Source organism: Geotrypetes seraphini, chromosome 2 (genome assembly GCF_902459505.1).
Source record: "Geotrypetes seraphini chromosome 2, aGeoSer1.1, whole genome shotgun sequence".
In the NCBI taxonomy this organism is placed as follows: Eukaryota; Metazoa; Chordata; class Amphibia; order Gymnophiona; family Dermophiidae; genus Geotrypetes; species Geotrypetes seraphini.
The window spans coordinates 55,120,706-55,144,368 of NC_047085.1; the positions used below are offsets into that span (position 1 = coordinate 55,120,706).

A 23,663-nucleotide genomic window follows, 5' to 3' on the forward strand; every position below is an offset into this window, starting at 1 on the left:
AAAATGCTGGCCCTTCTTACATCCTAATTCTATGAGCGTCAAAGCATTTACCGTGCCGACTCACGCTAAAAAGCATGAGCCGGTACGGTAACTGATTTGACGCTCATAGAATTCCTATGGGTGTCTGAGCACTTACCTCATCAGCCTGCGCTAAGAACCTCTAGCACATCTTGATAAAAGGAGAAAATATAAGGGGATGCTGAAAAGTTCTGAGCCCATATCTTAAAAATGAATATGAAGTGTACAAAGCTCTGCTTGTATGTAAGACAGAAAATACAAGCAACAGATGGCGTCCCATAGGGATGTGTAGCCTGGAAATGGAACACATAATTGCCGGTGCTTGAGAAGTAACTCAGAGCAAAATTGTACAACTTAAAAGCAAGAGCATATTCTCAGCCAGAACCAACTTTCAGACCAAAACTACAGAGAAATAATGCACCAAAATCAAGGCTGCAGAGAGCTGAACAGCATGCTTCTTATAAGTGACAGAAATCAAAAGCTCTGATTAGGGAAGAATAAGAGATGGGCTAAACCCCTACTGTCCTCTATCATTTCTCTGAACAGTGGGAGCATTTCATTCTTTGCTATATTTCAGTATAGGTGATTTGTAGGAAGTATGAGTACTTAAGCAAGTCTAGTAATAAGAAGTGGAACCTATATTGTCAATGTGAACCAAGTATATTTTATAGTCAATTGTACTCAGGTATGTTGTTATCTACTTGCCCTAGGGTTACCAAACTGCCAGGAAAACCTGGATATGTCCTCTTTTTAGAGGGCTGTCCGGGCTCCCAGACCAGGCATTTGCCCAGGTTTTAGAAAGACGCAATGAACTCCAGACACACATGGAAGGCCTCTGAGCAGGCATGGATGACGTCACACACATCCGCGCATGCTCCAGGCCCTCCGGAAGCGACCGGAGCTCGTCGCAGAACAGAGGAGGCTTGCTGGGGGAGGGTGAAACTGTGCAGGGCCAGAGGCGGAACGGAGCGGGGCTGAGCAGGACCAGAGGTGGAACTAGTTGAGGCTGGGGCAGAATGGGGTGGGGTTATGTCCCTGGGGTTTTCCATAGCAAAATATGGTAATCCTATATAGCCCTATGCAACTATATAATCCTAAGGGCTTCAGTACATTTAGGGCTCCTTTTATCAAGCTGCACTAGCGGTTTAATGCGCGTAATACCGCTAAACCGCCAGCCGCGCTAGCCGCTAACGCCTCCCTTGAGCAGGGGGTAGTTTTTAGGCCAGCGCAGGGGTTAACGCGTGATGAAACGTTATGCACGTTAACCCCACTAGCGCGGCTTGATAAAAGGAGCCCTTAGTGTGGCAGCATCGTTACAGCAGCTTTATAAAAGGGGGCTTATGGGGTTATGATGAGATGTGTATGTAGGCCTTTTTATGAAGTTCATTACAGTGCCCCACTGCTCTGCTAGGATGTCTGTATAGTCCAGTGGTTCCCAAACCTGTCCTGGGGGACCCCCAGCCATTAGGTTTTCAAGATATCCCTAATGAATATGCATGAGAGAGATTTGCATATAATGGAAGTGACAGGTATGCAAATTCTCTCATGCATATTCATTAGGGATATCTTGAAAACCTGACTGGATGGGGGTCCTCCAGGACAGGTTTGGGAACCACTGGTATAGCCAGTCTACTAAAAATGCTGGCCCTTCTTACATCCTAATGGTTTGTTTTGTGCATTTTTATTTTGGACATTTATTTTTTTCAAAAAGATAGTATCACCCAAAATTTGAGATCTTGTATGTGAGCCCCTATATATATATATTGTTTATGATGAGTATCATTGCAGTTATTTTATTTTTATTTTTTATTTTTTAACATTTTCCCTCTTTATATTTTGCCAATTGCATTTGGTTTTTATGTTTATTTTCCTTCTGTTTTTTGTTTTTTCCTGTTTTTTCCTCTTTTGAGGACCTTATAGTATCATTTGGCTTTCTGGTACGTTTCTCTTTAGATATTGATGATGTCATCACGTTTCTTACGTCATCACGTTTTTCCTGCTTTTTATTCACTGCCTTTTTGCGACCTGTACAATTTCACTTTACAGCCAGCATTCGCATGACGGCGTTTTGGTAAGCGTTTCTTTTTTATCTTTATCTTTATTTTCATTTTCCACTTTGTTTTTGTTCTTAGTATTGTTTGCAACTTTGCTTTTTAGTTTCACTTTTAGCAGCGTTTGGGGCACTACATGTCTTACCCTCAACTGTGCTTTTTAGTTGCCTTTGATTTTTTAATCACAGCTCCGTTCGGGCTGTGGCTCTATAGCCACTTTCACTGTGTTATTTTTTGCTTTTTACTTTCAGCACCGTTTGGCTGTGGCACTTTAGTCATTTTGTCTATGCGTGTTTCCACTGTGCTTTTTAGTTGCCTTTGATTTTTCATCACAGCCACTTTTACTGTGTTTTTATTTGCTTTTTACTTTCAGCATTGTTTGGGCTGTGGTCATTTTTTCTATGCGTGTTTTCAACATTGTTTTTCAATCACAGCTCCGGTCGGGCTGTGGCTCTATAGCCACTTTTACTGTGTTTTTAGTTGCTTTTTACTTTCAGCACCGTTTGGGCTGTGGCACCATAGTCATTTTTTCTATGCGTGTTTTCAACTGGTTGTGCAAGCATTCATACAACTATGTTTTGACAAAAGTTTTTAGCAATTTATGTACATTGAAATGTGGTACTATAGACATATGTTTTACTTTTTTAATTTTTTAATTTTTTAATTTTATAATGGCATAGTCTTTATATATATATATATATATTTGGTTGTTCTACCGTTCAGTAGATGTACCTTTTCCATTTTTAGATAAATACAGTTTTCTAGAGTGGTCCATACACCAGGTTATTTCATACCCAAAGATCTCTAAGGTACTGCAGTGTTCTTATTACTATTATTCTAGTTATTTAATCCTTTTTAATATTGACGTTTGCTGGGTTAGTTGTTTTTGGTTTAAATTATATTCTCTTTTTATAGATATCTGTTCTTTTGGCTTATTGTTCTTTTTACTCCAGAAAATACACTGATGCATTGATTGATTGTTATATCTAGATTGTGTTTTATTTTTAAATTTATTTGCTATATATGGTTTATTTTAAATTTATATATGCTTTTATATGATACATTTATGTGATATATGTTATTTAAACTTTTTTATACATTTGGTGTATTAAAATATTTGGTTGTGTGTATTGGTTAATTAATATTGCTGTTTCTTCTATAATATATTTTTATGTGTTAATATATATTTTGATAGTGTTTATATGTTTTCATATATGTTTAAATGATTTTATACATTGCCTATAGACTCCTGACGCAGGCCGTAGGGCCGAAACATGTACATGTCGGGTCGAGTATTTTTGGAAGAATAAAGGATCACCTGATTATTCAGATGAGTTGAAAGACATTTTTATTCATTGCACCTTTTCTTATTGGACAATTCCACTTGTCCCTATCATCAAAAACAAAACCCAACATTACCAAATACAAATTGTCAATTCAATGAAAAATTTGGTAAAAATATATATGAGTATATATATATAGGAAAGTGAAAAGGCTAATAGACCCAAATTACACAATTTCTCTAAAAAGTGTATAATGTTGAAAGAAAAGAGGAAAACTTCAGTACTGGAGGAGACTGCACCAAGTCAAACCTTGCAGTAAACCCCGCGGGCAGACAACTCATATATTAGCTCTATACAATGAAGCCTAAATGAGTTTGTCCCGTACATCACAATGTCTCCTCTGTGTGTAGTGCAATACCAAATGATAATGTGAAAAAATAGTGTGAAAAAGTAAACAAACACTTATTTTCAAATTCTCCCCTCTTAGTCCTATTTTCATTCAGTTTTTTTTTTCACTGCTCATGAAATAAATTGTAAAAATAATTCAGAATCAACTTATCTGATTCCCAAGTCAATATTCGCTGCCCTGAATCACATAGTCACACTGAGTACAAGCACATCTGAGAAATGGCCATTTTTGAATCAAAAAGAGGTTTTTGGTTTTGAAAATAGCCATGTTCACCACTGGATTTTTGTGCATGTTCCTTAAAACATCCAAACTTGGATTTGGACATCATATTGAAAAGGCACCTCTTGATGTGATGTAAAATAACATATTTGATCCTGATCTGTCATTGCCATAATTGACTAAGTCAAACACCGAAAAAGGAGGAAAAACTAAAATGCTTGCAAAATTGGAAGCATGAAAAATCAAAACTCAAAATAATTAATAACATGTTTGCTAGCACAATTTGATATATAATTCTCTACTTGCAATAAACTTTTCATATAAGAAGAATTTGTGCTCAGAGACATGGAGGAAAAAGAGGAATAAAATTCCCCCCAAAACCTCACCACCCAACATTGTATCTTTTCCAAAAATACAATAAAGCTGAATTTATATTGGATCTTATAATAAGTAAGGAGCCAAAGAAATAATAGCATGTCTCCCCATTTAAGTGGGCTTGAAAATGAATTATGTATGTATGATTGATTATGTATTGTTTTTGAGATTCCTTTTTTTCCTTTGTTTTATTGAATTTTGTAAGTATTCAAAATTATAATTAAAAAAAAAGAAAAGGGGCGCTTGGAACTTACTTGAGGGATATTGGAGGAGATTTCTTTGGCTGCCCCCGAGCCCACTGCAGCAGCGGCTCCTTCTCTCCTTGGCCTAAACGGCAGGCACTGACTGAGACGGACCCCTGACGTCAACGGGTCCATCTCCAACTATTTAAAGTGAAGCCGCTGCTGCGGCAAACTCGGGAGCTTGGAACTTACTTGAGGGATATCAGAGGAGATTTCTATGGCTGCCCCCGAGCCCACTGCAGCAGCGGCTCCTTCTCTCCTTGGCCTAAATGGCAGGCAATGACTGAGAAGGACCCCTGACGTCACCGGGTCTGTCTCCAACTGTTTAAAGTGAAGCCGCTGCCGCGGCAAACTCGGGAGCTTGGAACTTACTTGAGGGATATCGGAGGAGATTTCTTTGGCTGCCCCCGAGCCCACTGCAGCAGCGGCTCCTTCTCTCCTTGGCCTAAATGGCAGGGACTGACTGAGACGGACCCCTGATGTCACCAGGTCCGACTCCAACTGTTTAAAGTGAAGCCGCTGCTGCGGAGATGCTAAGTACTTTTTCGGACTTTGCACTTGTTTTTCTGTCCCTGCTTGGATGGTTGATTTGGTCGCTCCTGCACCCTCGGATGAGCAGCAGAGACATCTATACCTTCGGGATTTTCATTTGCACTTTTAGCACAAAGTTTGCACATTGAATTACACTTCGGGTGAGCCCGAGGATGTTTCATAGTTTATGCTCATACAGGCACAATATTGTGTCAGCTACCGCACTAGGGGTTATGATTATACCCTATGGCGAGCTGTGTGACTGAGGGCTCCCCGTTCACCACTTATTATTATTATCTTTCTCGATTATTTTAGTTTTGAGTTTTTTTTCTGTGGGTATAGTTGTCTCTTCCCCTCGTCCTTATTCTAGGGTAAGGGAAGATCAGTTTTTTCCATTGTTTTGTCGTTTCTTCCCTTTTTGAGTTTTTTGAGATTTCTTAATGATTGTTGGAACATCGTTCCAGGTCTTGGTGCCAATATAAAAATGAAAGTGAGTTAAATATTGCCTTATATTTTACTCCTTTGAGTGAGGGAAGAATAAGTTGGAGTGTTTTGAGTTTTTTGAGTAATGTGGACCAGCATTTGGTGAAAAAATTTATGAATGGTTCTGCCGAGTTAACATACAGGATGTAATATATTACACATGATAGTTTAAAGATGATTCGAGCATTGATTGGTAGCCAGTATAACTGGCTATAATAAGGTGAGATGGAATCATATTTCTTCAGTTTAAATAACAACCTCAATGCTGTGCTTTGGATCAATTGCAATTTGTGCAATTGAGTTGATGCCAGTACTAGTACACAGCCTCTTAGTTCCTAATCGCTGTCAGTGATGAAGATCAGACCAAAATCAACAGCGTTTAAGTTGTTCTCACTGTATTCAATATAAGCAATTTTTGGAAAAAAAAAATTTTAAGTCTTCAAAATGTGCCAACCACCAGCCAATTGATTCAAGGCTCGGTCACTCAAATGGCAAGTTCATCCTCGTCAGACTTGTTTTTTTTACATATTTGTGCTCTCTGCATTGTGCATTTTAAGTGCAATAAATAACTTCTTACAAATTATTGTTGCTTTTCTTTTAAAGAAAAGAAAAAAAACTTGTACTTAACTTCATGTATTGTTTTTGCATGAGAAGTAAATTAGCTCTTCTTAAGATGTTGGGTTGACAGGTCCCTACCCGATACCTTAAGAAGATCTAATTTACTTGTATTGAATACAGTGAGAATAACTTAAACGCTGTTGATTTTGGTATTGAGTTGATGCCAGCATAGAGAGAGAGTTACAATAGTCGAGCTGGGATAATATAAGCATCTAGGTCAGTATGGCAATGTTCGTGGAAGAAGGATCTAGCAAGGTGATTGGGACCTGAGTTGGTCACTGTTGGAAACAGTATACTGAGTTTGATGGACCTTCGGTCTGTCCCAGTATGGCAATTCTTATGTTCTTATGTTCCTATTAGTCTACGTTGTCTCATGGTATAGAAGGGTTTTTTTTTTTCTATAGATTTGTAGCTCGTAGGAAAAAGTAGAGTCAAGTATGATTCCAATTACCTAATTTTTAGAGAGGTTCCTGAGGATATTGTGACAATTATAGAGACTGTTTACAAAGTATTGTGAAATCACAGGACTTTGGTTTTTATTTAGTTTGAGTATATTAAGTGTGGCCCAGGCTTGTATATTGTCTATGTTGTTTGAAATTTTTTGTGAGCATTGCATTTACTTGGAATCAGTAGGAGGATGTTGTCTACATAGGATAGCAGGTATTCGTTATTGCTGAATGTAGTATGACTCAAAGAACTCATGAAAAAGTTAAACAGTATTGAAGAAAATGAACATACTTGAGGGACACCACAGAACAAATGTCAGCTTTTAGAGAGTGTTCCATCTTTCCATTATGAGGTATTTCCTATTTTGCAGGAAATCCTTGAACCAGTTTTAAACAATGCCCTTGATACCTATTTTATTAAGTTTTGTTAATAATAGATGGAGGTTTACTGAGCCAAAAGCAGGTAATATATCAGATTGGAGTAGAAGTGTCTGGTGTTCCAAGCTTAAGGTTTGCTTGATTTTCATAGTTAGGTTAGTAGGAGAAGCTCAGTGCTATGGTGAGGGTGGAACTCAAACTGTGTGAGGTAGACGTGGAGAATTTAAGAATTGGCTAATGATTGAGCAGTTGGTTGATAACTAATGTCAGACTTACCTAATCTTGGTGGAGAGGTCATGGAGTGCATTAGATGAAAAAGGGTTTTTTAATGTCAAATTCACACAAAATCTCATGTGGCATGTTTTGTGCGGGATTAGGGCATACTTATGATTTTGACATTTTTCTGCAATAATGGTACATTACGGAAAATGTCCAGGGCAAAACTTGGATGTTTGAGGCTAGGCCTGTTTCCAAAAAAGTGGCCAAACTAACCAGATGACCACTGGAGACAGCCCAAAGATATGAATGAAACTGTTCCTACCAGCATGTATGACTGCTTCAGATGTTTTGACCAGTCCTATTAGAGCAGCAGGGAGGTCTCTGGAGTAACCTAGTGGTCAGTGCAGTAGACTACAGAGATAAAGATCCAGACCCATATCCTACTCTAATACACTTGTGGTAGAATGTGTGAGCCCTCTAAAACCTATTATACTGACATATAGGTAGCACTGCAGGCATAAGGACTATTGGGAGTTGGTGCAGTAGGTTATGGGTAAGGTTTGGAAGGCTCACCATACACTGTAAGGAAGTTAAGGTGAGATGTATACCTGGAACCTTATATGTGAATTCTACTGAAGTGCCCCCTAGGGTGCCCCACTGCTCTGAATGCAGGTCCCTCCTGTTTTTTGTGCATTTATCATTTAGACTTTTTAAATGGTTCAAAATGATAGATGCACTGAGGACAAACACATCTAGAAATGGTAATTTTCAGCCCCAAAACATAGATGTTTTTCTGTTTCAAAATAGTCATTTTCCCTTCTGGATTTTTGGACGTTCCCTGCAAATCTCCACCTTTTCTTCATGGAGTACCGTATGAGCACTGTTGCTATAACTGGTCATTAATATACATTGGTAGACAATTTTAACACTGATTAGTGCATTGACCTCTATGTCTGAGCTGCCCTACTAAGGCAGATTTGTGGCCGTGTGTGGAAGCCGCGTCACAAATTCTTGGTGACGTCCGTTAATAACATTGCTTTAAAAAAAAATCAACTGAATATCTTCATTCTGAAAATAATATTCCGAAAATAGTATTCACCCAAAATTAAATATCCTCTCATAATTGCCACCTTTCAAATCAAAACAGGTTTGGTTGAATGAAGGCCTCTGAGGCCTCTATTTTTTTTTTTTTTTACTGAGTCTGCAGTCAGGAAATGGAAAATCAACAGAAGCATTGCCATTTTATTTCCTACTGTTTCTTGAAAAATTGAAGTAAGTAAACTGTCTGTTCATCTTGGATCCTAACAGTGAACCTTTATTTATCATGTTACTTTTTAACAAAGGACAGGTAGCGTGGCGTGTGCATTAGGCAATCTATCTCCGAACTGTGAAGGCTAAGAAGCTGGTTTTGGGACATCGGCACAATGAGGTGAAATGTGCTCATTTCATTGACTAGGTACATGCAACTAAGGTGCTGCCTCTTCCTTCACATAAAGCAAACCCTTGCTGGATAAAGTACTATACTGGATTGACCAGAAATGATACCTACCAGACTGTTATTACCTATATCCCAGACCCCTCGTTAGAGCTAGAGACATTGTATATGTAGATAAAACTCGCACATGGATGTTGGCATAAGAACATAACATAAGAACATAAGAACTGCCTTCTCCGGATCAGTCCTTCGGTCCATCAAGTCCGGCGATCCGCACACGCGGAGGCCCTGCCAGGTGTACACCTGGCGTAATTTATAGTCCACTATAGTAGAGTCCCCCAATGGGAAAAAACCACTAGTATATATATTATCTAAATATTCCCATATACTTAAGAGAAAGTGTATAACACTAATAATTCAACTATACTTAGGAAGAGACCTCAGTAACGGAGCCCACGCACAGTCGTTTTTCATAGACCGAAATTTCAACGTGGTTGTATGCTCCTTTGCTCCAATCATCGGTCTCCTTCCCACGTGTATTCTACCCTATATTCTAACTATCTTATGAATAGAGTATCATTATTTATTCTTAATATTTATTTTTTAATCCTTTTTTTTCAACAGTGAAATATCCTAATAATTTTACTTTAAAAATGATCGTAATTCATCTAATATAAGTCAGGTGTCTACACTCACTCATTAGAGACCAAACTGACATCATTCATACACTTCTAATTTCAAATTGTTGTTAAACATTCGGTATTAGTCTATAATATTTTTGAAAAAAGTACTTAGCTTTCATTTTTTAACTTTTAGTTTTCATTTTTTAGAAGAGTATGAGCTCTACTAAAAAATGAAAACTAAAAGTTAAAAAATGAAAGCTAAGTACTTTTTTCAAAAATATTATAGACTAATACCGAATGTTTAACAACAATTTGAAATTAGAAGTGTATGAATGATGTCAGTTTGGTCTCTAATGAGTGAGTGTAGACACCTGACTTATATTAGATGAATTACGATCATTTTTAAAGTAAAATTATTAGGATATTTCACTGTTGAAAAAAAAGGATTAAAAAATAAATATTAAGAATAAATAATGATACTCTATTCATAAGATAGTTAGAATATAGGGTAGAATACACGTGGGAAGGAGACTGATGATTGGAGCAAAGGAGCATACAACCACGTTGAAATTTCGGTCTATGAAAAACGACTGTGCGTGGGCTCCGTTACTGAGGTCTCTTCCTAAGTATAGTTGAATTATTAGTGTTATACACTTTCTCTTAAGTATATGGGAATATTTAGATAATATATATACTAGTAATTTATAGTCCACCATATCCTTATATGCCTCTCTTAAGGAAATATGCATCTAGTTTGCTCTTGAAGCCTAGGACGGTCGATTCTGCCATAATCTCCTCTGGGAGGGCATTCCAGGCGTCAACCACTCTCTGAGTGAAGCAGAACTTCCTGACATTAGTCCTGAACCTGTCCCCCCTTAGCTTCAATACATGTCCTCTAGTCCGTGTCAAATTGGACAATGTAAATAATCTTCTCTGCTCTATTTTGTCGATTCCTTTCAGTATTTTGAAGGTCTCGATCATATCCCCACGCAGTCTCCTTTCTCAAGGGAGAACAATCCTAGTGTTATAAGTCTGTCCTCGTATTCCAGTTTCTCCATACCCTTCACCAGTTTTGTTGCTCGTCTCTGCACCCTCTCCAGCAGTTTTATATCCTTCTTTAGGTAGGGAGACCAATGTTGGACGCAGTATTCCAAGTGTGGTCTGACCATTGCCCTATAAAGCGGCATTATAACTTTCTCCGATCTACTCGAGATTCCTTTCTTTATCATGCCCAACATTTTATTTGCCTTCTTTGCCGCTGCCGCGCATTGTGCCGACGGCTTCAGGGTCCTATCTATCAGTACACCCAGGTCCTTTTCTTGTTCACTCTTCCCCAGAGTTGCACCTGACATTGTATACTCGTATTCCTTATTCTTATTGCCTAAATGCATTACCTTGCATTTCTCCACATTGAACTTCATCTGCCATTTCTCCACCCATGTTTCTAACCGACACAAGTCGCTCTGGAGTTTCTCTCTATCACTTGTTGATACATAGGGCTCCTTTTACCAAGGTGCGCTAGTGTTTTTAGCGCACGCACCTGATCAGCGCACACTATAGTGCGCGCTAGCTGAAAAACTACCGCCTGCTCAAGAGGAGGCGGTAGCAACTAGCGCACGTGGCATTTTAGCGCGTGCAATTCTGTGGGTTAAGGCCCTAATGCACCTTCGTAAAAGGAGCCCATAGACTTGACATATACATCACATCCCTTTATCGTGATCAGAAAATGTACTAACTGCAAGTCTCCCCTATAAAATTTCTTCCAATAAAAGAAGAATTAAACGAATCAATGCTTGGAACCTATTGATTACTTCGTGTCGCTTTTTATATCTGTGTGATCTATATTGATGCATAGTGCATAATAACCTTTTTGATTAAAAAGATTAATATAGACAATAATGCAGTGCATAAATATACATCCATTAGTCACGTATTTTAATGTTGATTTTCATTAGTGTGTATTCTACTTGCTCTTCTGTAGCATCTGTTGGTTATTAATATTCTAGTCTTGACTAAAATATATTGCATTTAGATTGCGTTTTTTTTTTCCAAAGGAAGAGAGCATAGTTAAAATATAACACTGTTACTTTATGTTCCTCATAGTTTCCTGGGTATGCAGAGATGGTTTCGCCTCCAAATGAATTTATTCAGCCCCTCTTGAACATGAGCAAGTCCTTTTGTCCTAGAACAATTGGGAGTAATTGTAAAACATAAATCTACTTAGGTATTGCTATCATTTGATATATGCAAATCTTTCCCAGCAAAAAGGTCAACGTTTCCTATCTTTGGAATGTGTCCAATATATTTTTGAGTGTGACATACACCTGTCCCCAAAAATGCCTCAGCTATGGAGTATAGAGTGGGAGATTTTATGGGAGTCGCAGAGAGGAAAATTCTGGTAAGGGCCACCTAAAATTCCTAGATCACCCCAGCTAGCATCCAACTCCTAACTTAGGCCTGGATGCACTAAACTCACCGATCGTGTCCCAACCAGTTTGCGATCATTCCCCGACCCTGACACAATTCACTAACCTGCTAATCAATCTCCCATGCAAATGAGGGGAAATGGCATGCACAAGTAGGAAGCCATCGTTTTTCTAAGCAGAAGAAGAAGCACTGATTGGGTTTGCCGATCTGAAATGAAGCGACTTACTGTCCTTGCCGACTCTCCTGCTCTCTGCCACCCTGAAATCCCAGTATCGAGGTTATAAAACAAACATCAAAATAAAAAATAAAACTGTACATATGCATACGAACTCCCTTTTTTATATATTCTGCAAAAAGCGCAGTGCGAGTCCGTGGTTCTAACCTGCAGGTTTAAAGTGTGTTCTGTTCCATAATCTGGCTACACAAATTGAAATGATTCCTTTTAAAATGTCTACTCGTAGGGCCAGCAAGTAAACTGCAGCCACTTCTCCCCCTTTATTTTGACCTCGCTTGTGTGAAGAGCAAGCGCATGCACATGCACATGTGCAAATCACATCTATAACCAACAAGGATAATCTGAGCATGCGTCTCAATCGTTCTACAGCCGTGGGATCGCTGTAGGGTGTGCGTCCGATCAGATCATTTGCATGAAGAATCTGTAGTGAATCGGTCGCTCAGCATAACTCGATCAAGAATCGCCCAACAACGATCCAAATCTAGGCCTAAATTGTTTTAATCAGCTGTAAGTGGCATAATAATTGATTGTACCATTAAAAGCCAATTAAAAACAATAACAAAAAAATAAAAACAGAGCACCACTGGGCATCTCCCGGGATTAGTGGCTAACAGCTGGGCACCTAGCGGTGATTAGTGATGCTGCACACCTAAATAGGCGTGATTAGAGGTGGAGTTCGCCTTAGGTGCTACTAAGCGCCACTAGCTACAATTCTACAATGAATCTAGGTGCCGAAAATGTAGGCCTAAGCTCTGACCTATATTACCAGCGTCTAATTTCATCATTAGGCACCGGTAGTTGTGATTCTCTAAGTGGAACCTGAACATGATTGAAATGTGGCAGATACCATTTTTCTAGGCACCTGCTGTTTCATGCGCCACTTATAGAATCAGCCCCTGAGTGGGGTATGTGGATAGAAAAGCTATGTTTGAGGAATTGGAGAACCCTAACCCAAGAGGAAGGGGGCCGTGTATAAAAGGGTTAAGCTGAAAAGAAGTGGGGCTTTTGGCTATCCCCGTCTGCCACCAGAGTCTGCGGTTCTGAGGGAGGCTCCTGAAAGTGTTGCCAGCCTTTGGAGTGAGAGTCCGAGTGAGTTTGCCAGTTGAGCAAGCAGAAGAGTGTTTCAGCTTTGCAGGGAAGAAAGGACAGAGGAAAGGGAAGAGTGTGAACCCCCGTTTTGGCTCACTGAACGTTAATACAGAGGGACCCTACAACTAAGGGTTGATTTTAAGAGGGGACAGAGACAGTAAGTCTGGATACCAACCTCAGTGGAGAAAAGGACGAGTGAGTGATTTCACTAGCAGTAGAGCCTCAGTGGATTATTTCAGCTTAGTGGAAAGATAGCATGGTCCTGGGCTGAGGGGAGAGGGTGATACCTGATGCAGCTCACTGCAATAATTAAAAGATTTATATGAAGAGTTTGGGAAGCGCAATGAAGGCATGATTGGACTGCCATTTCTAAAGGAGCTTTTACCAATTTCTGTACTCTGAATCTAAGATGTAAATAGTTTACCAGCTGGAACTACAAATCAAGATTTAATTAAAGTTCAAGTTACCAATTGCACCTCAAGTCTCTGCTTAAATTATTCTGTTTAAGTGGAGGACAGTATGGAATGATTCAATCCAGAGAAAATTATCCTCCGGCCTACAGGGACTTGGCCCGGCCTTCACCCAGCTCAAAATTTGACTTTCTTTTTGTGAGCCCTTGTCATGGGTACCTGACCCAAAAAGCTAGCTGGCACCCCCAGACTGTGTGTGAATGAGGCCAGGGAAACAAAAATGGTGTCCAATCCAGGGCAAAAGGATATAAGTATTTCTCTGGGGAGAAAGACAGTATTACATCAGAAAATTATATGTGAATTACAAATTCATCTACCTTTAGGAGGGAGATCAGTAGTATGGAGAAATCTCAACACCCTTTGATGTCAAGAACTGTGAGTACCGAAGGGGTTCAAAGTGGGTGGGAAGAACTTTTGAAAAATATGGCACTCATTCACGCAGGTGGGAAACACAACTGAAGAAGGATGATAACTCCACATTGGTGATGATGGCTGGAGGGTTGTAATAATGTCATCATGTTCCGTAGAGACACTTTTGTTGTTGAAACAAGTGATGTAGCTTGGAACTACACCCAGTTTGAATATTCGCACATGGAGAGTGAGAGTAGTCACAGCTACAGATGAGCCTGAGATTCATTAAAAGCAACAGCATGTCCCATCAGCTGATGGCGAGAATCAAGATTTGAGTGGAGGATGGGAGCCCAATGGGCCAAATAATATGTGATGGATGCCTAGGGTGATGCTATGAATATTTAATTGAAATGCATTCTTTGCAGCTACAAGTTGTTGTTTTTTTGTTGGAGAAGAGACATCATGATAAAAAAAACTACATTTTATCCAGATGAGGACACATCTAGCCTAGAGACCAAGGGAGAAGTTAGCTTCAAGGGATATGAATCTAGATCATCCCCTTCCGAGATTTAGGGAAATTTAGTTCAGGAGATGGCCTGACAGAAAAAATCCTCTCTGAGTCTAGGAATTTGCAGAGTGGAGAATGGCCACAAGGAGACGGCCAGAACAAACTTGTGCTGAGTGGGAGAGCCCCCTTAGGCCATGGTCAGAGGGGGCGAGGAATATTCGATGACTTGTGTCCCCTCCATCCTACCAGATCACAGTGCAATCAGCAGTCCATAGGGTGGGGACACTACCGAGTGGAGACTGGGAGTGGAATCCCAGGGAGTGAGACAGAGACCCGAGAAGCCATTGAGGGAAAAGTCCCTGCTGCCATACCACTTGATTTGATCTCCATTTGAGGGATTGACTTTCCAAAAAAGAGTTTAGAGAAAGTTGTGTTGTATCCACAAAGACATGGAGATGCGATTATCATACCCAGAAAATACTTTCCAAAATCTATGCCTGGCTACTTTGAACAATATTGATACTCCTCTTTTCTTCTTTTGAGCAGGGGAAAACACATATAAGTTATACCCTAGAGGTTTGAAGAAGGAGCATTCGTTCAAGTTAAGATGAGTTTCTTCTACAAGGAGAATATCATAATCCTTGAGTCTGAGATAATCCATTATTTTCTTACTTTTGATATGTTGATTTAAACCGTTGACATTCCATGATGTGAATTTAAGGGGAGTCATGCAGCATTGCAGCAAGGGCATAATATGAGAAGCTGTAAGTTAAATTACACATGAGAAGTAATACAGTATGAAAAAAAAAACCCTATTTCAATTGGGATGGAGGTGCTAAACATCTTTTATAACAGGGGTAGGCAATTCCGGTCCTCGAGAGCTAAAACCAGGTCAGGTTTCCAGGATATCCACAATAAATTTGCATGAAATAGATTTGCATCTCAAGGAGGCAGTGTATGCAAATCCATCTCATACATATTCATGGTGGAGATCATGAAAACCTGACCTGGTTCTCGAGGACCAGAATTGCCTACTCCTGTTTCATTCTAGTGCTCTCTTATTTTCCTTTATTTCAGTCATCAGTGGCACCACCACCACCACCACTACCACCACCAAAATGCTTTCTAGAATACCGCAGAATTTCTTAACATTGTGTAAGGAGTAGTTTTATAATTGGTCCATGCTTTCTTTCAATTACCACTGCAAAACAATTAGCATTTCAAGTGCTCTTACTTCCTGCACTTGTCATTCAGAAATGCTTTTTTCAAGTCTATGTCATTAATGGGCTATGAATATAGATGACAGCAGATAAAATATTTAATTGGCCCATATAGTGCGCCTAATCCTGTTTGATTTAATTGGCTTATTCAGTCTGCCAAAGAAAACATATCCTCTGGATTCCTACTTCTAAGTCCTGTCTAAAATGGGGCTGCACACGAAGATATGAAGACTTCAGAAAGACATGCTTGCTGTGAGCATACAGCACAAATAATCTGTATGGGAAAGGAGCTTTGCAAGGGTGCTCTGTACAATGCAGTACAAATGATTTTCTGTACTAGCTGCAGAAAATCAGTTTGTTTTATTTTTCACATTCGTACTAAATTTAGACCAAAGGTCCAATAACCTGAAACATGTCTTCCACACTAAGGGGGGGTTTATGTGCCAGAAAAGAATGAATAGAAATGCTCTGTTTCACCTTACACTTTCCATCATCACCTGCTTTAACTCGGAAATTCTTTTCCAGCAAGGATGCATTCAAAAATTTGTCCCTAGCAAGAGATACCATGGATAGGGTTACCAGATTTTACTACTGTAAACTATGGCCCCAAGGTCCCGCCCCCAGACCCACCCAGCCATGCCCCTCAACCTGTTCTCATGCTCGGAGCCATGTCGGGAGGGCATGTGCAGATACCCTCCTGACGCTGTCCCATGCTGAAACCTTTTCAAAACCCAAAGTGCCGGGTTTTGAAAAACCACCTCTACAAAGAGGACATATCTATTGGGGATAACCCTAGCCATGGGGAGAAATGGCCAGTTAAGATGGAAGCTTCCATCCTCTCCCCACCCAGCCTGCATTAGGCTTACCGTTCTGGTGCTTGAATAAGCTGACAACAACATTCTTTGCCAGGCCAGTGTGGGACCTTGAGCTTCTACGCATGCTCAAGGCCTGTCGGCTTCCGCCCTCTCAGAGAATAGGGTGGGAGCCAACGGGCCTTGAGCATACACAGTAGCTCTCAAGGCCCTGCACTGCCCTGGCAAGGAATGTTGGTGTCACCTTCTTCGAGCACCAGAACGGTAAGCCTTATGCCGTCAGGGCGTGGGGGGGTGGGGGTGGGGGTGGGTGGGGAGGAAGGATGGTGTCAATAGCAGCACCTCTGATGGAGGATTTTAAACTTGTGAATAAATTGCTGATCCAGTTGGCAGAGAAATAAAAATGAATTAAATTACATGGCGCATTCTAAAGTGCAATATAATATACAATTTAAAACCATAGGTGACATTCATGCACATTTTTCCATTTGTAGTGAGCAGCTCCAAAGACCATGAAGAGGAACAGAAAGCACAAAGGGATTCCTACATTTTTAAATGACACATACATCAAAGGGGGTTAAAATACACTTTCCTCTAAAAGCAACAAAAAGTCCTCAAGCCTAAAGATATCAGAAAACAAAAGTCATAGTAACATAGTAGATGGCGGCAGATAAAGACCCGAATGGTCCATCCAGTCTGCCCAACCTGATTCAACTTAAATTTTTTAAATTTTTCTTCTTCTTAGCTATTTCTGGGCAAGAATCCAAAGCACTACCCAGTACTGTGCTTGAGTTCCAACTGCCGAAATCTCTGTCAAAACCTACTCCAGTCCATCTACACCCTCCCAGCCATTGAAGCCCTCTTCAGCTCATACTCCTCCAAACGGCCATATACAGACACAAACCGTGCAAGTCTGCCCAGTAACTGGCCTAGTTCAATATTTAATATTATTTTCTGATTCTAGATCCTCTGTGTTCATCCCACGCTACTTTGAATTCCGTCACCCTTTTTTTCTCCACCACTTCTCTCGGGAGCGCATTCCAGGCATCCACCACCCTCACCACCCTCTCCAGCCAGATTGGGACTGCTTTTTAAAAACAATTACTGAAACAAAAGCAGAACAAGAGAACAAGGAGTTACTCACAGTCTCAGCCCTCTGTTAATAGCACAGCAGCACTATCCCTTAATGCAAAATGTGGAAATTATCATGTTGGAAAGGCTGCTAATGCTTATTGCGTCAACAAAGGTGAAAGGTCACACTCAAAAAAATATTTAAATGGCTAGAACAAACAATTTTGAAATTTCATAGTCCATAACTAATATTAAAAGTGCCTATATGGCTTGGGGATCATTAAAAAGAATTGAAAATATAGCTATAAACATCATCAAAATGCTAAATTAATATGTGGTCATTAGGATGTGAGCTCTTACCGATATTTAGTTTGTAGGGATTAAGGGCTCCTGAGTTAATCCTAAACTAATCACGTCAGCATGTGCCAGTGCCCACATACAAGGGGGTGCTGAAAAGTTCTTAGCCCAACCAACTTCTTAAATTCTGAGCATTATTTATATATATATATATATATATATATATAAATAATGCTCAGAATTTTATTATTTTATAATCTACAACAGTGTATTACATTTAATTGAATACAAAAAAAATTACAGAAGTTACACTATTTCATACAATCTAATATAATAAAAGCCTAAGCCGCGCATGCGCACTCTGACCTGCGTGCTCCCGTTTTCTGTGCACTGTGGGCCCCTGCAGGTATGAGTATGCATGCGCGCTTCCATGCATCTCTCTCTCCCAAGGTGGATGTCGGCTTTGGGTGGCGCGGAGGCTGTCTGCTGCAGCAGCTGTCGGCAGTGCAGGCCGCGGTGGCTGTCGGCGTCTGCAGACCATGGTGGCTTGAGGCGGCTGTCGGCAGAGGGCAGACGCGAGGTAAGGGGTGCTGCTGGATAGGGGAAGAACAGGGGGGGTAGAAAAAGGAAGGGAGGCCTACTGCTGGACGGGGGAGCAGGAAAGAGGTGCTAGGGAGGAAGAAAAAGGAAGAGAGGCCTACTGCTGGAAGGGGGAGCAGGAAAAGAGGTGCTAGGGGGGAAGAAAAAGGAAGGGAGGCCTACTGCTGGACGGGGGAGCAGGAAAGAGGTGCTGATGGACAGGGGAAGAGACGGGTGGGGGGGGAGAAAAAGAAAGGGAAGCTTACTGCTGGACAGGGGGAGAGGAAAGAGATGCTGCTGGACAGGGGAGAGATTAAAAAAAGGGAGAAGGGCTGCTGCTGGATAAGGGGAGCAGTGAAGGGGTGGTGGTGGACACAGGGAAGGTAAAAGGAAGGGAGAATGGGTGGACAGCCGAGGAAAAAGAAATACAGAAATACAGAAGGAGAGGAGAAGAAGGAGAGAGAGAGAGAAAGAAAGAAAGACAGACACACACACATATATTATAGCATCCGTTAATGTAACAGGCTATAAGACTAGTTAGTATATAAAACCATAACTTTACCCACCTACCCTTCTATCAATTATTGATAACACAAGATAATTTTATTATATTGATACCAAGATTTAATATTCAATTTACAAGTACCTCTACTCCCCCTACTCCCCCCCCCCAGATGTGTAAGGCAAAAACCTCAGAGAAAAATACGTAAACCCTTAATGTGAAGCAGCAAATAAAGCCAATGGACTCCATACTTTGTTAAATAATGCACTGGACTCTAAACATTCTGCATTCATTCTCTCATATTTGTATGTATTACATACATTTGTCCACCAAAATGTATAGTTTAGTCTATCATGACTTTTCCAATTTATCGTGATCAATTGAATAGCTATTCCAGTCAATATCAAGAAAAGACAGCTTTTATATTTATCAAAGGGAGGTTTAACGTGTAACATAGTACCACAAATTATGGCTTCATATGTTAAGGGAATTAAATTCTGAGCATTATTTTTGGCACTGTAGCTGAAAAGACTGTTATCTTATTCTGTTAAGTGCCAATTTGCAGAAACAGAATTCTATGGGCTCCTTTTACAAAGGTGCGCTAGGGTTTTTAGCGCACGCACAAAAAGGAGGCGGTAGTGGCTAGCGCACTCGGGAATATAATGTGCGCTATTGCTCGCGTTAAGGCCATAGCGCACCTTTGTAAAGGAGTCCTATGTTTTGACATTGTTTCAGATCATTGATTAAACCGTATCCACGTCATTCTCTTCTAGGTTGGGCTAGAGAACTTTTCAGCATACCCTTGCACTAACCCAGGGGTAGGGAACTCCGGTCCTCGAGAGACATATTCCAGTTGGGTTTTCAGGATTTCCCCAGTGAATATGCATGAGATCTATTTGCATGTACTGCTTTCAATGCATATTCATTGGGGAAATCCTGAAAACCCGACTGGAATACGGCTCTCGAGGACCGGAGTTCCCTACCCCTGCTAACCGATTAGAGCACAATGGGCCCATTCTCCATCCTGAAACACATCCCTAATTCTAAAAGAACTACTAAGTATTTTTAGTGTGTAGTTGGTGTACACAGATCCCAAAATTAGTGCATGGCACATAAGTGCACTGTGCTGACTAAATCATACTATACAGCTCACTGTATAGTATTTATCTCAGGTTTTTGTGCCACTGTAGACGGTTCCTATTCAGCCAACCCCTAATTCCGTAATCTTGGTGTCACCAGCCAGACTCTAAATTCATTGAACAGTTTCTTTAATAAATTAAGCAAAACAAGCAGTCACATGGATTCAATGCAGTTCAAGCCTGTTACATATCTTCTTACGTTACCAGCATATCAAGGTTACACTGGGAGTGTCTGCCTTGTGGAGAGGACACTGGTCTCCAGACTTAGAAATAAACCTAAGCTGTGTTAGATCATTTGAACTAAAGGGGAAACCTGGTGGGAGAATAATGCTACACTCAGGTTCTCATTTAGCCATGTGCTCTGCAATATGGCCTCTGCTGTCTTTCAGACTTCAGAAGGAAGCGGGCTTATGCTCTGTGGAAGCAGTCTAGCTCTCAGGAAAAGCAAAGCCCTCTGGGAATTTAAGTCCACAAAGCATACCTTACTTACAAACACTTAACTAGTTCTTATACAAGAAACTGAGCAAATGCTCACATAACATGGGGGCAGAACATGCAGCGTGTGACCATGTATTTTAAGCGGCAGTAAGCATGTTAGCACTTTCTGCCGCTTGGTAAAAAGGCTCTAAAGTTATTTGGGACATGAAATTATACTGTTTCTTGTGTTGCATCATCTCTCTGGAAATCATTTCTTGGGGAAACTCATATAGCTATTTTATTCATAAACTGAAGAAGACATATGTTTAATTTTTGACCTTTATTTTTGGTTTATTTGATTATTGATGGAAAGTTAATAATTTTTTTTTTATCAATGAGGTAGTTTTGTCTTGTTATGATAAAGTTATTTTATGATTTTAATTAGGTTTCTAATGTATACCACTTGTACAGTATTGTTTTTGTTGATCATTTTGTTGTACATGATCGCCCTTGATCAATTTTGAAAAGACTGGTTGCAAATCCTAAATTTTAAAAAAGAAAGTAGTTTATGAAACACATTTACTGTAGCCCATGGAACTCACTGTCACAAGAGGCTAAGGAGAAAAATAGCATAACATGGTTCATAAAGAGATTAGATAATTTATGAATGATAGAGTCCATCACAGGCCATAACAACTTGGTATGTCACTCCAGATTGAATGCATCACTAAATCATAACTACAGATTAACAACGCTTCACATACCATATTTTCTCTAAGCAACCACTGCTTGTCACTGTTAGAGACAGGAGAGGCTGGAGTAGATGGATTGTTGGTGTAGCTCAGTCTGGCAGCTCTGATGCTTTTAATTCTTATTGCCATTGATTATTAAATATAACAGTTATGTATTGCATTGCTACTGGAAATAAGAAGAACTTAAAAGATAGACCCGCATTACACTTACCTGTTCTTATATACAACATCTTATAATCTACTACTTCCTGTCAGAAATAGGAATTTGGCAGAGGAAAATAGTAGATAAGATGAAACAGAGATGAAACTTCATCAAAAATCATAAATAAATACTAGAAATGAAATGAGACCGAAGGTAAACTTCATGACTCTGAGTGTATTTACCTCCCTTTCCCCTTTTACAAAACAATGATAGCATGTTTAGTTCTGGCAGCGGCGGGATCAGCTCCGAGGCTCATAGAATGCCTAAGAGCGCCTGAGCTGTTACTGCTGCAGCCAACGCTAAAAACGCTAGCACGGCTTTGTAAAGGAGGGGGTTAAATCTTGTGTGAAGGGCATTTTCTCCAAAGATTTGGAGATTTACATCCTCCACAAGAAGCAGTTTTTCCCTGGTCTTTAAATAACAATAGTGGACATTGTGTAATTGTCATCCTTTTGCACTTGCTCATATTAAAAGTCATCTGCCATTTTGCCACCCAATCTCCTAGTCTCACAAGGTCCTCTTGCAATTTTTCACAATCCTCTTGTAATTTAATGACTTTGAACAACTTTGAGTCATCAGTAAATGTGATTATCTCACTAGTTATTCACATTTCTAGATCATTGATAAATATATTAAAAATCAGCAGCCCCAGCACAGACCCCTGGGGAACCCCACTATTTACCCTTCTCCATTGAGAATATTGACCATTTAAACCTAATCTCTGTTAAGAACATAAGAATTGTCACTGCTGGGTCAGACCAGTGGTCCATCATGCCCAGCTGTCTGATCCCACGGCAGCCCTTGGGTAAAGGACCAGAGCCCTAACTGAGTCTAGCCTTACCTACATATGTTCTGATCTAGCAGGAACTTGTCTAACTTTGTCTTGAATCCCTGGAGGGTGTTTTCCCCTATGACAGCCTCCGGAAGAGTGTTCCAGTTTTCCACCACTCTCTGGGTGAAAAAGAACTTCCTTACATTTGTATGGAATCTATCCCCTTTTAACTTTAGAGAGTGCCCTCTCGTTCTCCCTACCTTGGAGAGGGTGAACAACCTGTCTTTATCTACTAAGTCTATTCCCTTCATTATCTTGAACGTTTCATAGTAACATAGTAACATAGTAGATGACGGCAGATAAAGACCCGAATGGTCCATCCAGTCTGCCCAACCTGTTTCAATCATGTCCCCTCTCAGTCTCTTTCAACCTGTTCTTAATCCAATAAAGGACATTATCTCCTATTCCATGACTTTCTAATTTCCTCAGAAGTCTTTCATGAGGTACTTTGTCAAATGCTTTTAAAATTTAAATACACAATATCATCTGTCTCACCTTTATCCTATCCACATGTTCAGTCACTCCTTCAAAGAAATGTTATAGATTGGTGAGGCAAGATTTTTCTTGACTAAATCCATATTGGCTTTCTCTAACTAATCCATTTTTATGTATATGTTTTGCCATTTTGTTCTTTATAATAGTCTCTACCATTTTGCCCAGCACTGACATCAGACTCATCGGCCTATCATTTCCCAGATCACCTCAGAAACCCTTTTTAAAAACCTGTGTCACGTTGGTTACCCTCGGGTCTTCTGATACTATGCTGGATTTTAAAGAAAAATTACAAATTACTAACAATAGCTCTGTAAGTTCATTTTTCAATTCTATCAGCACCCTGGGATGTCCAGGTCCAGACAGTTTTGCTGTGAGTCTGGACTCTCTCTTCTGTTTTCTCCTGATGATGCGTTTTGCAAAACAGGATATACTCCTGCTGGGTTTTGTGGGACTTTGTGCTTAAAATGGATTTAATAAGACTTGTGTGAAGGAGCACTGAAGAATTTCATTGAACTAAGTACTATATTCTGTTTCTGAACTGTGAATTGACTGAGTTTGCTTACTTACTTTCTCAGAGTCTGTTTGGGAATGTGTATGGTGACAACTACTGTGGAATTTTTTTGACTTATGATTAAGCTGTGCTTACTTGATTTGGAGCTTTATACTGGTACTACCGTATTTAGGTGCAGTAATTATTGAGGTCTTTTTCTCCACTATATTGTGTTGACAGATACTTCCTGGACAGGTCTGGAAGAGAGTGATGTGGTTTGGTTTATTTGGTAGTTGAAATCACCCATTATTATTGTGTTACCCAGTTTGCTAGCCTCCCTAATCTCTGATAACATTTCAGCATGGTCTGGCGTACCAGTGGCGTACCAAGGGGGGAGCGGAGGGGGGGGGGCGGTCCGCCATGGGTGCAAGCCATGAGGGGGGTG

General features: G+C 40.1%; 1 long non-coding RNA gene across 2 annotated transcripts in view; it reads left to right on the top strand.

Annotated features, from left to right (window-relative positions):
* The first annotated feature begins 2,043 nt into the window (after positions 1–2,043).
* The window catches only part of LOC117353759, a 91,364-nt gene continuing 69,744 nt past the window's right edge, over positions 2,044–23,663 (top strand). The window contains exons 1-2 of one of the 2 annotated variants that reach the window (XR_004538022.1): positions 2,063–2,089; positions 2,817–2,878. This is a non-coding gene — a long non-coding RNA (uncharacterized LOC117353759). Of the gene's footprint in view, positions 2,090–2,816; positions 2,879–23,663 lie in introns of both variants that reach the window. The other variant, XR_004538023.1, reaches the window with a different exon arrangement.